The sequence below is a fragment of the Myotis myotis genome, unplaced genomic scaffold, assembly GCF_014108235.1.
Source record: "Myotis myotis isolate mMyoMyo1 unplaced genomic scaffold, mMyoMyo1.p scaffold_m19_p_5, whole genome shotgun sequence".
Taxonomy (NCBI): domain Eukaryota; kingdom Metazoa; phylum Chordata; class Mammalia; order Chiroptera; family Vespertilionidae; genus Myotis; species Myotis myotis.
In genome coordinates, this window is record NW_023416357.1 from 89,823,802 (window position 1) to 89,842,720 (window position 18,919).

The 18,919-nt window shown below is 50.4% G+C and overlaps 1 protein-coding gene across 1 annotated transcript in view; it reads right to left on the reverse strand.

Annotated features, from left to right (window-relative positions):
- Positions 1–18,919, reverse strand: part of XYLT1 (xylosyltransferase 1) — a 307,532-nt gene that overhangs the window by 184,195 nt on the left and 104,418 nt on the right. The window lies entirely within an intron of this gene.

An 18,919-nucleotide genomic window follows, 5' to 3' on the forward strand; every position in this document is an offset into this window, starting at 1 on the left:
ATCCATAAAAACCGGCTGCTGACTACCGGGAACAAGGGCTAATGAACATATGAGGCAGATACCATGATGAGCAACGCTGAGATCAAAGAAGTGAATGAATCACCCACCTGCTGCACACAGAATTCCAGAAAGAAGAGGACAGCAAGGAATCAAGTCCCTCTTCCCCCCTCAAATTTTGTAAGAATAGTTTATTGATTTTTAGAGAGAGAGGGAGAGGGAGGGAGGGAGGGAGAGAGAAACATCAATCTGAGAATGGGACATTGATAGGCTGCCCTCTGCAAATCCCTTACTGGGGATTGAGCCCACAATCCAGGCGTGTGCCCTGAGAATCGAGCCTTCGACCTTTTTGTGCATGGGACGATGCTAAAACAACTGAGCCACACCAGCCGGGGCCCTCTTCCCCAATTTTAATCATCCCATCTGCTAACTTTGCCAATGTTGCCCTATCCACTGAATGTTTTCTTAGCAATGCTCTTTAAATCAGCTCATCTGTTTTTCTTTGTAATGAACTAATTTAAAAAGCAAACATTACCCATACAAGGGAGGAAAAACTAGTATAATTTGCCATAAATAGAATGTAACTAGAAAAATAAACGGATAGCTATTAATTTTTTTAAAGCTTGTTCATGCGATGCTTCAAATTATCTTGCAGGCCACCGGTTCATGTTTGCCACTGTGGCAAAGACTGCCATGGAGAAGCTGAGACCCTGGCTTGCCGGCTGCAGGGAAGACTTGTGGAGGAGGAAGGGGAAAGAAGGCACCGCAGGGGGCACACAGTGTGGAGAGAGGTGCAGGGGTGCACGCAGATGGAGCACGGAGCATAAAATGCAGGAGAAAACTGACACCTGTGTGATTAAATCACCCCACACACCCAGTTGCCTGCAATGGATTTCACACATTGGAAATACGGGCTGGCACACTTGGGAAGTATTTTAAAAGCAAGGACTGAAACCGTAGTGTTCTCTTAACTCCCAGGTCACCAGAAAACAATTAACCCAAGCCCCACTGCTGCTCCCCAGTTCTCCCCAATGCTGTTGTCTGACCGCACTGTTCCCGCGGGGGGAAATCCTATTTCCTGGACAATGGTGAATTCTGAATGCAGATGTGCACAGTGGGGGAAGGGGTGGGAAAGGAGAAAAAAGGCGGGCAAAGGTTAATCAGAGGGTGCTGACAGTTGCAACCCCATCATCCGCGTGCACCTATGTGAGTGGTGTGTGTGTGTGTGTGTGTGTGTGTGTGTATGTGTGTGTGAATCCTCCCGGGATCACTCCAGGTCATGAAAAGACACACATACTTTGTAAAAGGTCAACTTCTAAAATGGTCAGGGCAAGTCTAGCCAAGCTAAATTCCACAGGGAAGAGCCAGCCTGACCTTTGATTCGCTGAGCTGACACCTCCCAAACATGGGGGCTTTGGCATGCATGCCGGCTCAGCCCCCTCCCTGCTGGCGCCTGCCCTCAGGGAACCCTGACAATGATGAGCAGCCACAGAGAAGACACTCACCTCTCTCTTGGAGGAAGTGGCTGTCCTGACTGCACAAGCCAGAGATGGTGCTTTAAAAAGCCCTTGGGAAAGAAAGCCGTATCTCCTGCAATACGATATTCCTGAGCATTTTTTAAAATATATTTCTTTATTGATTTCAGAGAGGAAGGGAGAAGGAGAGAGAGATAGAAACATCAATGATGAGAGAGAATCATTTACTGGCTGCCTCCTGCACACCCCCTACTGGGGAATGAGCCTGAAACCCAGGCATGTGCCCTTGGCCGGAATCGAACCTGGGACCCTTCAGTCTGCAGGCTGACGCTCTATCCACTGAGCCAAGCCGGCCAGAGCTACCCTGGCATTTTATAAGGTCGTATATAATGCCAGCTGTAGCTGTAAAAAAATTTATTATTCAGCCCAGAAAGGCATATAAATCCCTGCGAAGCGCAGGGTTTTCTTTTAAAAGTGGTTTAATTCTTATTGCCTTTTGCCTCCGTTCATTCCTGGGGGAGAGCGGCCTGCATTGAACTTGCAGCACTGCAATTCCACCAGAGTCCTGGGCGCAAGAGGCCACCTTCCTCAGTCCAGGGAAGCCCCCAGGGCTTGGTCTTCTGGGGACACAGGTGTGGGGTTCCTCAAGATCTCTTCCTCTCCACCTGCTCTTTGGCAACTTCACGAGATACAAGCTCCTATGTCCAAAATGATGTAATTTTCCCTCCAAACTTGCCTGTTCACGCATTCCTATCTCAAGGTTTTTGCCCCCTCCCCCCACTTGCCAAAATCCTGCCCTGTCTGCATACCAATGAACCCCAGGTCTGTCCCTCCCCTCCCCTCTCTGCCAGTGCCCCAGTTCAGCCTTCATCGTAGCTCTTCGGGATTCAATGACCCTTGCCTGGTCCCCTGCCTCCGGGCTCACCTTTACCATCCATTCCCTAAGCAGCAGCCAGAGTAATCTTCTCCAACTGATCTTGGACCGCATTACTCTCCTCCTCAAACACCTTCAGTGGCTCCCCACTGTCTCCCCAATAAATCTCAAGCTCCCTGATGTGGTCTACATTATCTGGGCCTGGGCCCACCTCATCAGCCCCATCTCTTGCTCGTCTCTGCTCCTCTCCCTGTACTCCCTTAGTACCCTACTCTTGTAGTTTCTTGCTAGAACCCATTATTTCATTCCGTTCTCTCTGTTGAGAGTGGCCCGTGCATCCCCTCATCCCTGCCTCTCCTGGACTACTCCTGCTCACCCTTTAGGACATGGTGTGAGCAACAGCTCCCCCAGGAAGCCTTCCGGAATATTCTGGGGTGTACAGAGCATTCCTACATTACCATCAATCTGATAACACTAATGCCAAAAGTCCATTTATCTTACAACAATGCAACTATAAATGGTCAGAGGGGGGAAATAGGACCGAGAGAGACAGCAAGACGACTCATTTGAATAATGTCAGTGACTCGGTTTGCCATTTCCCTCAGTGAGTATACACCACCTTGCAATGACGTGTCTTTGCATTTAGTCCATGACCAGGTACCCATGGACTTGGGGGGGGGGGAGGGCATCGAGAGAATTCTGGGGGTCTTAAGTATGTTCAGTTTATTTTCATAATTATAGTCACTAACTCTATAACTAAAATTTAGAACCTCTTTCAGTTACGAATGTAAACACCAGAATGCAGGCGTATTAGCAAGACCTGAGGCTGTGACACCAACAGAAATTACAGATATTTTCATATCACATGGTTTTGGTAGCAGATGTCTCAAGATATTATTTCCACTTGCCACTGCTTCAAAACTACGGTAGTTCATAGACCCGCCACCAAATCTAATTACCTGCCATATTAATAAACATGCAAATTGCATTATTATTTCACATATTTGTTATCTTCATATATTTTGATAGTATTTCAATGTTATTTCTATATATATTTTGATAACTTTCCTTTATAATCCTATGCATTTATTTTTTGCACTTAAAAATATTATCCAGAGAAAGAGGCCATAGGTTTCCACAGATGCCAAAGGGGTCCATGCCACAGAAGGGCCTGCCCTAGCTAGGAGCTTTCTAGGCACAGGGCACCAGGTTCCTCACCTTTCAATCCCTGGTATGTGAAGCGGTGGCCAGTGTATAGCAGGGATGTTTTATATAAACTGGGATATTATATCTACCAATCAATCCACCATTTCTATTTCCTCCCTCCTACTTCCTTCCAACCTTCCTCCCTTTCTTCCTTCCACGTATCTGTCCATCATTTCCCATCCATCAAGCTGGACCAGTCCACAGTACTAACTACCGATGCCCCTGCAGTAAGCCCCTAGGTCCAGTTCTGCAAAGTCGTCGAAGACTTGGTCAGGGGAAGACGGGGTTCGTGTGAAATCCCGTGGCACTGCTCTCTTGTGTGGCCTTGGACATGTCCCTGAATGTGCCCGTGGCTCAGTCGTCTTCCAGGTGTGTAGGGCAGATCTGTCTCCAGTGCTCACACTACAGTGAGTATACACCACCTTGCAATGCAGTTAGTCCAGGATCATTGCCCAGGAATCTATGGACTGGGGGTGCCAAGCCCAAGGGTGGCCGCATGCCTTTGTCCATTGCATTTATTTCCCAAAGCCAGGATTTGCTCTGGCCGTTTTGTTTTCAAAATATCAGAGCGGCCGAGCCTTAAAAGGAAAGTCACAGCTATTATCCATTCTGCCCATCTACATGGCAAGGTGGTTAAGAGTTCTGCCCAGGTCCAAGATACTAGCTCCCCACGTACTCTCCACAGGACCTTGGGTGACTTCCTTAACTCGCTCTTCTCTGAGCATCCACTTCATTCTCTGAAAGTGAGGATACTAACCACACCGCCTTCATGGGGTTCATGGGAAGATTAAGGGGGTTAACACCTGTAAAGTACGTAGCACAATGGCCAGCATGTGATCAGGGCTTGGTGAGTCTTAGCTGAGATTACCCACGGCATTTCCAAGGAGGCAGAGAGAAAGAGAACTGCCATCAGGCACCAGGAAAACGGGCTAAGGATTTAATCAACAGACACCACCTTTTTTCAAATGCTTCTACCCACTCATATCGAAAATGCAAATCAAAACAGCAAGATACTGTTTTCACTCATGGGGTTGACACAGATGATACGATTGATAATCATACCAGTGCTTTTGAGAGGGGAAACAGGAAATCACTTTGCTGGGTGGTCTGCAGAAACCTCTGGATAGGACAATCCAGCGGTGCCTGTCAAAACGTAAAATGCACACAGCCTTTCCACCAGCGGTCGCAAATCTCACCACTCACCATCCAAATGTTTACACTCAACTGTGATACGATGTACGCAGAAGAATGGAGCACTAGTGAGGACAGGGGGCGGGGGGGGGGGGGCGACGAGAGACAATCTAAACGCCCACCAGCAGGAAAGGTGTTAACTAGGTGACAGAATATTTAATTCATTTAATTAATACTTATTGAACAGTTCCTTACTACCTACCAGGCACCATGCCAGGTGCAGGGAATAGAGGGGTGTACAAAACAGAAGACAGTTAAAAACAGCGAGGAAGTGATTTGTGCTGCTATGAAATGAGCTCTAAGATATAAAGAAAGGAACGGGAAGCTATTACAGAATATATTCCATCAGATTCCACTTCAAGAAAACAAATAAAATCCCTGTCTGTGCGCGTGCGCATACACAAAGGACATTCTGGGAGGAGAAGTGAGAAAACTGTGAATAGTAGTTACCTCTGAAGACGGCGGCAAGGAATGAGAGCATGCCTTTTCACTTGATGCCTTTTTTATTTTGTTATTTGATTATATTTATTTTTTATCACATGGTTGTATTGCTTTATATGCTTCCAATCTACAGTAAGTCCAGTCAGCTCTGCTCTCAGAAGTATCCAGAATCAAACCACTTCTCTTGGCCTCCACTGTTAGCGTCCTGCTCCCAAACATCACTGTGTTTCCCTGGATGTTGCCTCGGCCTCTTCTTCCACCCATTTCCCTGTTCCCACCCTTTTACCAGCCACAGTCCATCTCAGCAGAGCAGCAGATTCCATTTTCAAAAGCCAGGCCACGTCACTCCTCTGCTCAAAATCCTCCAAAGGCTTGTCAGCATGGAGCAAAAGCAAAATCCTTCCTGGGTTGGACCCTAGTGATTGGGGCCCACCTCCACCCCTCTCTCCCTTGCTCATACTTGCTTTAGCCATACTGGCTTCTATTGTGCAAATGACCATGCCAAGCACATCCTGCCACAGGGCCTTTGCACTGGCTGCTCTCTGTTCCTCCAGCTCTCTGCAGGTTTACCCACTCTTACACTTCAGATCTCTGCTGAAATGTTGCCTCATTTCCATGTGGCCCTTCATAATCCCTCCAAAATCAAGGGCTAACCCAGGGGTGGGCAAACTTTTTGACTCGAGGGCCACAATGGGTTCTTAAGCTGGACCGCAGGGCCGGAACAAAAGCATGGATGGAGTGTTTGTGTGAACTAATATAAATTCAAAGTAAACATCATTACATAAAAGGGTACGGTCTTTTTTTTTTTTTAGTTTTATTCATTTCAAACGGGCTGGATCCGGCCCGCGGGCCGTAGTTTGCCCACAGCTGGGCTAACCCCTCTTGATTGACCTGGCCGGCCCACCCCTCACACCTAATCTTTCTCCTTAGCACTTGCCAGCACCTGATGTATTATATAAACACGTGTCTCAATTATCATCTGTCTAGAATGCAAACTCATGACAGCAGGGACTTCTGTCTTGTTCACTGTTATATGGCCAGCCCCTAAAACAGTGTCTAGAACAGGGGTCCTCAAACTTTTTAAACAGGGGGCCAGTTCACTGTCCCTCAGACCGTTGGAGGGCTGGACTATAGTTTAAAAAAAAAACTATGAACAAATTCCTATGCACACTGCACATATCTTATTTTGAAGTAAAAAAACAAAACGGGAACAAATACAATATTTGTATTTGCATGTGGCCCACAGGCTGTAGTTTGAGGACCCCTGGTCTAGAACATAGTAGGCACTAAATACATAAACAGTTCAATGAATAAGCTAATCCTATATAATAAACGCCTAATATGCAAATCAACTGAACCACCTGCAGAACAACCAGTTGCTAAGACACACACTGACCACCAGGGGGCAGACGCTCAATGCAGGAGCTGCCCCCTGGTGATCAGTGCACTCCCACAGGGGGAGCGCAGCTCAGCCAGAATCCGGGCTCAGAGCTGGCAAGCGCATCGGCGGTGGTGGGAGCCTCTCCTGCCTCTGCTGCAGGCAGGCGGTAAGGAGCGAGGGGTCCTGGACTGTGAGAGCCTGGGACTGTGAGAGGGCGCAGGCCGAATTTCATGCACTGGGCCTCTAGTTAATAATATAATAATAACAATCATACAACATATACAATAGAAAACAACATATACAACACATGATGTACAATGTGGAAAATAGCAACTACGAACAACAAATCCAGAGAAAGACTTCAAGTCTCAAAAGGAACATTTATAAATGAAAAATAAATAACTAAGAAAAGCAAACATGTTTCCAGCCCCAGCCGCCCTCAGAAACAGGGCGGAGGAACACCCAAGGACCAACGAACAAGTAAACACCTCACAGCCAGCCGGCAAACGGCCTGGCTGTTTTAGGTCAACAGTCAGCACACAGGACTCTTTCACGGAGTCCGAAGGGTAAAGCCAGCCCGAGTGGACGCGGTACAGTGAGTCCACTAACTAGGGAGTAAATGCCAGTGGGTTTGAACATGCTGCAGTGTTAGCCCCAAAGCCACAGACGGTTTCTGGGTGTCCAACGAGCCCACACCCTCCTGGGACAGCCAAACCATGGCCAATCTGCCAACCCCAGCTCTTCAAGAGGACGGAGCCCTGGGTGCCGCCTGGGACTCAGCCTTCCCGCTGCCAGGGTGCAGAGCTGGAACGTCGGGTCTCATCCCCCCATAGTCCACCTCCCTGGGGGCCCTTCCCTTTTCCGTGCCTCTGGGTTTGCTGGCTTTTCAAACGGGAGGTGGAACGTTACAGCCTACCTTGGTTTCTCATCTCACCCACACTGAAAGCTTGGCTCATTCTAATTTGGGTATGACCCAGCGCCCATAAGCGGTCACTTGAGAGGAAAAACGCAAAATCTGAAGACAGGCACAGGGGGGTGTCCAACCAGTGGCCTTCACCCAACCTCACCAGCACCCTCTCATTACAGGTCAGCCGACACGGACTTTCACGGCATCCCTGCCGAGGATTGCTGGTCAGGCCAATGGTTCTCAGCTGGGGTTGGTGTTGCCCCCAGGGGCCTTCTGGCCCTCTCCGGAGACATTTCTGTTTGTTACAACTAGTGAGGGGGTTTGCTATGAGCATCTAGTAGGCAGAGGCCAGGATGCTGCTAAACTCCCAATGCCCACAGGACAGGCCTCACAATAAAGAATGGTCTCATAAAAAACGCCAGGAGTGCCCCGGTCCAGTGGTTAGGGCATCTGCCAGCACAGCACACCCAAGGGTCTTGGGTTTGATCCCCAGCCATGGTAGGGCGCATGCAGGAGACAATCAATCAATATGTCTCATGTCGATCTCTCTCTCTCCCTTCCTCCCACTCTCCCTCCCTCCCGCCTTCCACTCTCTCTAAAAATCCATGGAAAGTATCTTCGGGTGAGGATTAAAATAAATGTCAGGAGTGCTTTGCCTCAATAACCCAGTGGATGAGCAGGTGAAGGAGGTCATCTGGGGAAGGGAGACGCTTAGTCACATACAGGCTGGGGGCAGAGGGACAGGAGTGATGAGATCTGGCCCACACTCCACCTTGAGATTCCTGAGCTGGCCTTGGTAGCCAGCTGCCTAAGGAACCTGGGAGGGCATTCTTAACCATGAGTCAGTTCCACTGCTGGCCAGGTCCGAACCCTCCAGGCTGGAACAGCACTGGCGGCCCATGCAGGGTGAGGCTCCAGGGCCAGCTGCTGACGCATTTCTTCTGGAGAAGAACCGTCCCTGCCTCGGCCATTCCGCCGACCCCTCCGGATCCAGGCAGGCCTGGCTTTACTCGTATGGTGACACAGTCCACCCCTATGTGCGCAGCATTCAGGCAAATGTCCTAGTCTGATCGCTGGACTCAAGCACCTGGCTGAGCTGCCAAAAACTGGGTGTTTAAACTAAGGATACGTCCCTCTTCAAAGAGGGAAGCAGCTGTCCAAGTACAGAAGGAAGAATGTTCCAGAAAGAGCACGAAACAGATTCTTGCAAAGACACAATACCAACATCTTCGCCCTGGCCATGGCACAGGCTAGGGAGACAACGCAGGGGCCGGAAGGGCCCTGGATCCTGACACGAGAAAGAAAGCAGAGTGGGCGAGGGGTGCGAGTGTCACAACGGACAACAGGGTGTCCTCAGCTCATCCTCTGAAGGGCCCTGAGGAGGCAGGTTTTGTTGTGGCCGCTTTAATTAGTGGGGAGGCTGAAAATCATCGCGAAGGTGTCAGTAAGTGAAGAGGCCAGGATTCGAACCCAGGACTTTAACGATAATAGTAAATGCTCACTACCCGCCAGGCACGGCTCTGTTGCGTAATGAACATTAGCCCACTTGCTCATCCCGGCTCCCTGGAAAGCAGCTGGTGCCTCCTATTCTTTAAACAAGTGGAGGCATGGAGAGATCAGCTGGCATGGGGGCGGTGGAGGGCAAGTAAGTGGCGAGTCAGGCGGCCTGCTGCAGTGGCCTCACTAGGTGGCTGTGGGGGTGGCCAGGTCCGGGCTGCCCCCTGCACTCTGCAGCCGAGACCCCAGGAGGGCTCAGAACGTCGTCTGTGCAGAGGGCACCTCAAAGCCAAGGCCTGCCAGGGAGCCAGCGAGTGGAGCCGACCAGGAGGGGACTTTCATGAACAGGTGTCCCTGGGCCCCATCCAGAGGGGGCAGCTGGTCCTTGCCACTAGCTGACATCTAGAGGCTCAGGGTAGTTTTGCTTCCAATTTTTCAAAAATCCTTCAACCTCCTCTTTCCTCCCTCCAGAGAAACCCATGGGCCAGTTGGAGGTGGCCACGGAGGCCTGTGTACAACTCTGGGTCTAGGACCTACATGAGAAAGTCACCGCCCCCGCCCCCCCCACCCTTAACTGGTGCCCAGTTGTATGTGGGGCAGTGAGCATTTGGTGAAGAAGCTGCTTTAGGCCCCTTTCAGAGCTGGAGTTCCTTTCTTCCAGCAGCGAGCTGGCTCAGCATCTCCTCTTCGGGACAATAAAACTGCCCGCTGTCCTCAGCCCCACCCACCTGGCACCTGTTCCACAGCAAACTTCAGTTTTCCATCCAGTCCTCCTAGCTTCAGTGGAAAAAAAAAAGAGCTACAGTTCCCAGAAGGAAATGAGAAAGGGTTTAGTATTAATAAGATGTTCCTTTTCAGAAAGCCATTGAACCCGGCAGGGAGGCTGCCCTGAGGTTGGAGCTGGACAGGCCCCACCTTCCCGTCCTGTGGGCGGCGGAGAACATCCCAGTTCCCAGCCAGGACCCCTTGGGCTGGAGGCACGGCCACATGGAGGCCCTTCCACTGGCTCTGGGAGGCGAAAGAGAGGCGGCGCACTTCTGAGAAATCGGATTCTAATGCCGGGAAGGTTTTATTTCCTGGAGGTGTGACCGAGAACGAGAAGAGAGGAGAGGGAAGGCCTTGCTTGCTGGCAGAAACACTGTCTTCTCTATGTCTGCGGGTCTGTCTGCTTTGAGGCTGCAGGGAGGAACTGAAGACCTGTCCTTCCCCCTTGTCCCCGAGACCTTACTCCCTTAGCCCTTCACTGCCTCGCGGCAAAGGCAGACGACAGAAGTGGTGTGAGTGAGTGAGCGGCAGGGCTCAGAGCAAACTGCCCCCTGCCTGGGTCGCCTCTTCTCACATCTGGGTCCTCTGAGACTTTATTTAGCACAGTGGTGCTTAGCATGTTGGTTTCTTGGCTTGGTTTGGGGGAGAGGTTGTCACAAATAGAACGACGGCGATGGCTGTCTGCCTAGAAAAATGCTCCTGCACCCACAATTGGGCATTGAGTTTCAAGAGGATCGTGGTTCCCCTGCATCCATTCTGGGACATTTCCTCGGTTTAAAGACCCCCTTCTTTACCAGAACATGACCTGAGGTGACCGTGGCTACCCTGGGACATCCCACTGGCGGTGCTGTGTTAGCCAGAGGCTGAGGCTGGCTGAAGGTCCAGATCAGGGTCCCCAAAGGAAACCGATGCTGCTCTCCTCAGGGATAATGACTACGAAGATTCTGCAAAGAGATGCTCGCTAAGGGAAATGAGCAAAGGAGGAGCGTGCAGCAGAGCCAGCCGCAGCGGGGAGCTGTCCGCACCGGGGGAGCTGTGATCAGATCCTGGAGAGAGGAGCTGTAGCCACGGCCACGGCCACCCTCACGGGCAGACGCAGCCCGCCCCCGGGGAACGGCCCCACCCACTGTCCTCCCGCTGGCCCATCTCCTGCCAGCGCCTCCTCTTGGCCAAAGCAATGAGAAGTCCAGTGGATGAAATCCATCCAAATCTGCCTCTAGGGGCCCAGAGAAGAGAGAAGGGAGGAGAAGGGGGGAGAGCAGATCTGCTGGGGGTGGGCACGGAAAGAAGACACCCAGCGTGCTTCATCTCAGCCAAGGCCTCTCTAACCCGAGATGGAATCGGGTGGGTGAAGGACACATGGGGCTGTTGATCCTCCCGTTGCCGGGGCCCACGTGTTTTCTCGGACAGGCAACTGCCAGGAGCAGCCTGGTCTCCACTAAGATGTGAGCCACTGTGCAAGGCGTTGAGCCACTCCGGGTTTTCTCACGTGTAAAGTACAAAAGGGGGGCCCTGGTGAGCCCTGAGGGGTGACGGCACTGCAAACGCTGCAGGAGATGGAGACCTGGGCTCCGTCCTCCCTCTGCACTCAGGAGCGCTGTGGTCTTAGACCAATATTTCACCTCTCAATGCCTCCATGTCTGCACCTGCAAAGGTGGGGCATGTGGGCCCCTTCCCCGAGTGCCGCTATGGTGATTACATGACATCATGTATCAAAAGCGCTTAGCCAAGTCCTAGGCACAGAGAAAACACACAGAAATGTTCCAGTAAGTAGCATCCAAAGCCCTTCCCAGCTCTTACATTCTACCAGCCTGGGCCGTGTGTCGGCGTTTGTGCCCCTCACACACCTGCACCCCGTGATGCTGCTGTTTCATGTGAAAGCGATTTTCTTGACGGAGTTCTCATGGTAACTAGAGACTTCAAACCCAACCTGAACATCCCAGCCTGCAACTCTCTCTTTTAAGCTCCCGGTTGGCACAGCCCTGTCCTAACGCCCTGTGGAGAAGACAGGCTAAGCCTCCAGATCTTGGTCCTTGTGATACTTTTGCCAAACATCAGCCGTGCCTCCTCACAGAGCCTGCAAATCCAACGACAACACCTTGTTGCTCAGCTGGCAGCACATGGGCTTCTGCCTCGGTGCTGGAAACGGGGTGCGGGAGGGGTCTCTGAGACGTGCCTTCTGCTGGAGGGGGGAATGTGAGTCTCCCAGCTGAGTGCCATCCCTCTGCTCCCTGGCTGCGGGGCAGGTCTCCCACAGCCTGCAATTCACTCCATGCAGACACGTTCCCAAACCCACCTGCTACAGATTGCTTGCTTTGAGTGATCTCATTCTCTGTCACCACCTCTAGTACCTGTCACTATACCCATGACTATACCTGTAACTATATCTACATCCACATCCAATCTATATCTACATTTACAGCTACATTATACCTATATGTATTCTCTATATCTAATCTAGAGTTATATTTGTATTTAATTTCTACATCTAATCTATATTTAGCATTTACTGTATACACTACACACATGCACATTATAATGTACACAATATATATATATATACACTAGTGACCTGTAGCGCTAAATCGCGCAAGACCCGGGACCCCTCCCCCCGGATCCCGTGCCATGGGACCGCCCCAAGTCCCGGAGTCCCACCCCATGTGGCCAGTGTGCCCTGGGACAGCCCCGAGTCCTGGAGCGCCGCCCCAATGCCCCAGCTCCAGGCCGCGTGGAGCGGCTGCCAGCCCCGCCCCTGCTGTGCGTGCTGCCATTTTGTGATGGCATGATGGCATGAGGGTCAATTTGCATATTGCCTCCTTATTATACAGGATTAGCTATAGATATAAATTAGGCATAGATTACATCTAATGTATAATTATATTTAATTACATTGAATGTATAATATATTAAGATATATATCATGTGTACATGTAATGTATGTATATACATATATTACATGTGCATATGTTATAGATCTATAACTATATCTGTATCTAACCTCTATACTAACCTATTTATAATATATATAAATAGGTTATATATATATATATATATATATATATATATATACACACACCTTATCTATGTTTATATCTTAGTAACAAAGCAGTGAAGGTGTCTTTCATTTGTCACCTGGCTCTCATCCAGCCTCTACCCCTCAATGACTGTAGGGCCTTTAAAACAAAGATTCTCAACCTGTGGGTCGCGACCCCTTTGGGGGTCGAACGACCCTTTCACAGGGGTCGCCTAAGACCACCGGAAAACACATATATAATTACATATTGTTTTTGTGATTAATCACTAGGCTTTAATTATGTTCAATTTGTAACAATGAAAATACATCCTGCATATCAGATATTTACATTACGATTCATAACAGTAGCAAAATCACAGTTATGAAGTAGCAACGAAAATAATTTTATGGTTGGGGGTCACCACAACATGAGGAACTGTATGAAAGGGCCGCGGCATTAGGAAGGTTGAGAACCACTGCTTTATAAGGAAACTCGGTCTCTCTAGGCCACCGCTGGCTCACCTGTGAAATGGGACCAAGGTTAGTCCCTGCCTCATAGGGTTCTATTTCCTGATAAATAAAAGCTAGACTGCCAGGTTCAAATCTGCTCCGCTTGCTAGTTGCTGGGCAAGCAGCTTAACCTCTCTGTGCCTCAGTTTCTCGTCTGAACAAAGGTGGGGATAGTAATACCTCTGGTTGGAGACAGATGTGGAGTATGAATGAGTGAGTCTTACTTAGAAGCGTCCCCAGCACATCCTATAAATGCTTAAGACATATTAGCTACAAATAACAAATGTATGAATGTGCGCAGTACACAGTTCCTGGCTCACAGCAGACATATATGCCATCCATGTTAGTCATTATTGACAAGAGCAACAATTTTAAGTGTTCCCAGTCAAGAGCTAAATTCAAACCTTCAATGTCTTGGGCAAAGTCAGCCCCCACCAAGAAAAGAGGAACAGTGACCTCAACGCTATTTTTCGAATCGGTGTGTGTGGCTGCGCGCTGGGGAACTTGCTGCCTATTTGTGGAATGTTGCATCACATCGTTCACGCTGAGTCATACAGACCAGAAAGGCACCCGTGGCCACAGGACCACAAATCCTCCCTGGGAACGTGTCCACTGCCCCGGGCCGGCCTCCCTGCCCGGTGAGCCAAGTCTTTGCCGAGGGTATGGTCCAGCTGGTCATTCCCTGTCCCACCCCTCACCAGGGCTAGTGACAGACCCAGCAAATCAGAGCCAGAGGAAAAGATCGCTGTAGAGGCCCTTACCCAACCCAGCCTGTCTGCTCCCCCGAGGAGCTGGGGGAGGAAAGCAGATGGGCTGAGAAGCAATTGGTCTCCCCGTCCTCTCGACAGATGCTGGGCACCATAAGAATTAATGGGCTGGAGATTCAGGTAAGAGCCATTCAGAAGCTCCCTGATTACTCCAAATACCGCTCTCTACAGAGGAAAAGGTTAATCGAAGCCCAGAACTGGAAAAGAGGCAATCCCGGGAGTGGAGGGAGAGAGACTGCTGCACAGAGGAGGCCCTGGTCTGCCTCGAAAGAGGCAATGGGCCTCGATAACCAGTTACTGGCACGGCCTGCTCAGGGCTCCAGGGCCTTGGCCAGCCCCTCCCCCAACCCCAACTAAGGAGCTGGGTTTTTAAGTTGTTGTTTTTTCATATATATTTTAACACGGCATATCCTCTGCACTGTGGAGCCATAAATCTCTCAGGAACCGCCTTTGAGAGGTGTTTTCCCTGTCGCATCCACCGTGCACACGCTCGCTGGCACCGTGAGTCACCGCGCTGAGCGCAGTCATCGCTGTCCACACAGACTCTGGGGATGAATGTGTCCTGGTCAGAGCCCACAGGCGGGACCAGTCTGGTATTAACCAGGGAGGGTGGCATTTGAACATAAACAAGAGAACAAGGAAGAAACAACTCACTTTTCTACAAGGTCCCAATTGTAAATAAGCTGTCCGCAGAGCAAATGGGGTTACACCAAGGTTTCCCACCCTTGATGCTGCTAACATTTGGGGCTGGATAATTATTTCTTGTGCATTTGCAGGGTGTTGAGCAGCCTCCCTGGCCTCTACCCATTAGATGCCAGGAGCACACCCCTGCCCCTGAATTGTGACAATCAAATATGTCTCCAGGCTCCACCAAATGTCCCCTGGGGGCGGGGGGAAGAGCGATAAATTTGCTCCCAGATGAGAACCACTGGATTAGACCGAGGCTACAGTCCAACTGAGCATAAGCCAGCTATTAAACTAATGACAACTATTAGCCGGATTTCCCACGTCACCCCCATTATCAGCCTGACATTGCCGAGACCCCAAAATTCCCTTGGTCCTGTCAACATGCTCGCCCTGGACTTTAGTGTGGCCGCACCCTGAACCCCCTTTTCTTCTCTCCCACTTCCTCAGTCCTTTCCCTTCCCCTCTACAGGATAAGGCAACTCCTTATTCATCTTGACGTTCTGATGACACGAAGGCATCCGAGGCGCTCGAAGGAACTAACACTTGAATTGATCCTAAGGAAAACTGGCACTGTTTTTATAGGAAGCCAGATATAATATGCAAAAATTTCAGAACACCATTACCGCAGCCTCTTTGCCTGGTTAACTCTCTCTCAGCCGTCAGCTCTCAGCCCAAATCTTCCCTCCTCAGCTTGAAACTCACCTCCAGGGAGAGAGCTCCCTGAACAACCCCCCTGCACCGTGCCCACTCGCTCTCCATGCCTGTCTCATTTCTGTTCACTTATCACCACCCCCTGACAGGATGGGCGTTTCTATCTGTAAATTCACTGTGTGACTCCCCCAACCAGAATGGGTGCTCCATTGGCAGGGAACCCCCTGTCTTGCTCATTATTGTAACTATACTTTAGCATCTCGCACAAGGCCTGGCCTCCTCTGGCCCCCAAACTATTTACTGAATAAGCAAATGGGTGGGTGGACTTACAACGGCATAACATCTGAAGTATTGATTTCCTTCCATCCCTACTCATTCTCCTCGTGAGTTCTGTTCACAATCCTTAGGGGCCCCAGCGTCGACTTTAAATGATATGAATGTAACTCTCTCCCCTTCTCCCCCAGTTAGCTGACCAAAGAAATTCAAGTGTCTGATTGGTCGTTGCAGGCTGAGCTGTCAGGAGTTTCCCTCCTGATGCCCTGGACCTTTAGGTCCTGAGAGGGATCTCAAGTAAACCAAGGTATGCTCCCGTCTAAGTGGGGCCAACTTCGCAGAGAGCCAGACTGACAAATCTTTACTCGACGGAAGAGGTCCTTCATTACAGCTCCCAGGGCACCATTGTGTTTGCGTAGAGGCCAGTAACTAATCGACAGTGAAGCTGCTGGGGAGAAGGGAGGCAGAGCAGCTAAAATTAAGTGACAAGCGGCCTTGTCAATTGCAGTGCATTCTGAAATGACAGACCGTCAGGGGGGTCAATGAGAAAGAGAGAACCAAATAATGAGAATTCAAATTTTTCGCAACACTATTGATGCACAAGGAGATGTTTCATTTTTGCTGCTTGCAAATAAAGTTTGTATTGGGTCCTTTGCTTAAACCACTTTACCCACCAGTCCTAGGGCAACCTATCTATCAAAGAACTACTCACTGTGCCCTAGCCGGTTTGGCTCAGTGAACAGAGCGTCGGCCTGTGGACTGAAGGGTCCCAGGTTCGATTCCGGTCCAGGGCACATGCCTGGGTTGCGGACTCGATTCCCAGTAGGGGACGTGCAGGAGGCAGCTGATCAATCATCCTCTCTCACATTGATACTTCTCTCTCTCTCTCTCCCTCTCCCTTCCTCTGAAATCAATAAAAATATATTAGAAAACAATTTAAAAAAAGAACTACTCACTGTGTGGAGCACTGTATCTATTTACCTATAGACCTACATCCACCATCTGCCTGCTGCTCTCCCTGTTTAAGTACATCTGTGGGTGCTTGTGGAAAGCATCTTTCTTTCCTCCCTCCCTTCCTCCCTCCCTCCCTCCCTCCCTCCCTCCCTCCTTTCCTGTCTTCCTTCCTTCCTTCCCAGCGACCTTGGGCAGTTTACATCAAGCCCGGCCCTCTAGCTCTGCCTGAGCACTAGCAAATTCTTCTGCTGGTCAAGACAACTGGAGAAATGGGTCAGAGGCTGAGAAGATAGAGTCTCATGGCATATGGCTCTGAGTCTGGCATCCTCCAACACTATATCCTTCCTGTGCAACCCTGGACAAATTATGTAACCTCTGTTCCTCATCTGGAAATTGGGGATCACGAGAGCACCTATGTAATTAGGGCACTGAGGGGATCCAATGGGAGAAGCCAGTTCTTGGCGCACGTCAGTGAGTGGGGATCATGATAATGCCACCAGGCCGATAACCAAATTCCAACTCCTCTAAGGCCTTTTTTTTTTTTTCCTTTCTAAGTCACCTGGTTCCTGGGTCACCGCCATCTGGGACGAGGGAAGCATTCACCACTGCAGTCAGGATTCCTTGGTGCCCCCCAGGGGCTGCCCGCTGAGGGGAAAGCTGACACCAGGGATTTCAACCTTCCTGGGCTTCCTCATTCTATCAATCTGGCCATTAAGCAGAGAGTCCTGCTGATGCCAACAGATGCAAAGCTCTGCTGTGCTAACGGCAAAGAGCAGAGCGTAGAGGAGTCCTCGGCAGCCCATCAATCCATCTCCCCCAACTCAGAACAGCTGCATGGGGCAGATTTGCCAAGCACCTGGGAGGAACGATGCAATGCACACCCGGAAGAGAGGGGGTGCATGGAGGGAAGGGCCCCTGGGTGGCCCGATGACTGTATGCGGGCTGGGCCCCGCACAAGTGAGGTCACTGGCCTGTGGTGTAGGGACGTGGCTGGCAGTGAAATAAATCTAAAAGGCAGGCCCACCTGTGGCACCGGCACTGCAGGATGGAGCAGGTCACGCCTTTCTTAGGAGTAAAGGGCGCGCTGGGCGGGAAGGAAATGGGCGCTGACCAGAGGCTCGGCGGAGCAAGCACATCTGCCACTTGCTCTGCGTGGTTGGCTCTTCCGAGCTCAGGCACAGCTGCCATCTTGCTCGTGCCATGTGGGTAATACCTGGGGCACCACTTTCTGCCAGAAGACGCTTCCCTGCCCCTCCTGTCTGACCTGCCTGCCGCAGCTGAATAGGGTCCCGTCGTGACTCACACCATGGGCTGAGGCCCAGCACAAAGTAAGATCTGGCCACAGGCTTGTGCCAACAGTTCAAAACAACTGCACTTTGATTGGGTTCCTGTGTCTCTTTAACATGGGAAACCAGAAGTCGGGGAAAGACGACAACATCCGACGGCTCCCCAGAGACCAAGAACCAGATGAGACTGATGGAGTGTTGTTTGGGGACAAATTGAGTCATTTCCCCAGGGGCGTGGCACAAATGCAGAAAGCCAGTCTCGTGCCATGGCTGGCTGCAGCGCGAGGCTCAGGCCCCCTGGGTAATGGCTGTGACTCTAAGAGAGGTCGCTGGGTAGGGGTGAGCTGTCACACTCACAGTGTGCCGGCCAAAGCCACTGGCACGTGACTGCTCTTTCCCATGGAGGTTCTGAAGGGCCGATTAGCCGGTTTCCATAGTGAAGGACTCAGGAGGGCCAAGGACAGACCATAGGGGGTAGTGCCACGCCACCCCCAGGAAGTGAGATTTGGCTTCTAGAATTCTGGACACAGACTATTTTCCCAGGGGGTGTTCCTGAGTTTAATGAGTTTTCCTGGTGGGGGGGAACTGGTAAAGAAGAGAAGAGCCATCATTTTTAAAATGCCCTGGAAGTTCGCTCACAATCCGGTAGGGTAGCCTGGGGAGAGACCCATTTCCCAAAGTGCAGAACACCTACGTCTAAAGGAGTATCTTTCGATGCTTTTAGAGGCCACCCAAAGGAACTTTTAAATTTTATTGATTTAATATTGATTTTAATGTTTTGCAAAAGAAACTTAACTAGCACGCCAAACTTATGATTTCACGGATATTTTTGCCAGAGACAGCGTTTGTCAAGCTTGGCACCATTGGCAATTTTAGGCTGGATAATTCCTTCCTGGGCAGAGGTCCTGTGCACTGGGGGATATTTAGCAGCATCCCTGGTCTCCACCTACTAGTTGCTAGTAGTAACCCATCCTACAAAGGGACATAACCCGAAATGTCTTCAGACATGGCCTAATGCCCATTGGGGGTCAAAGCTACCCCTGA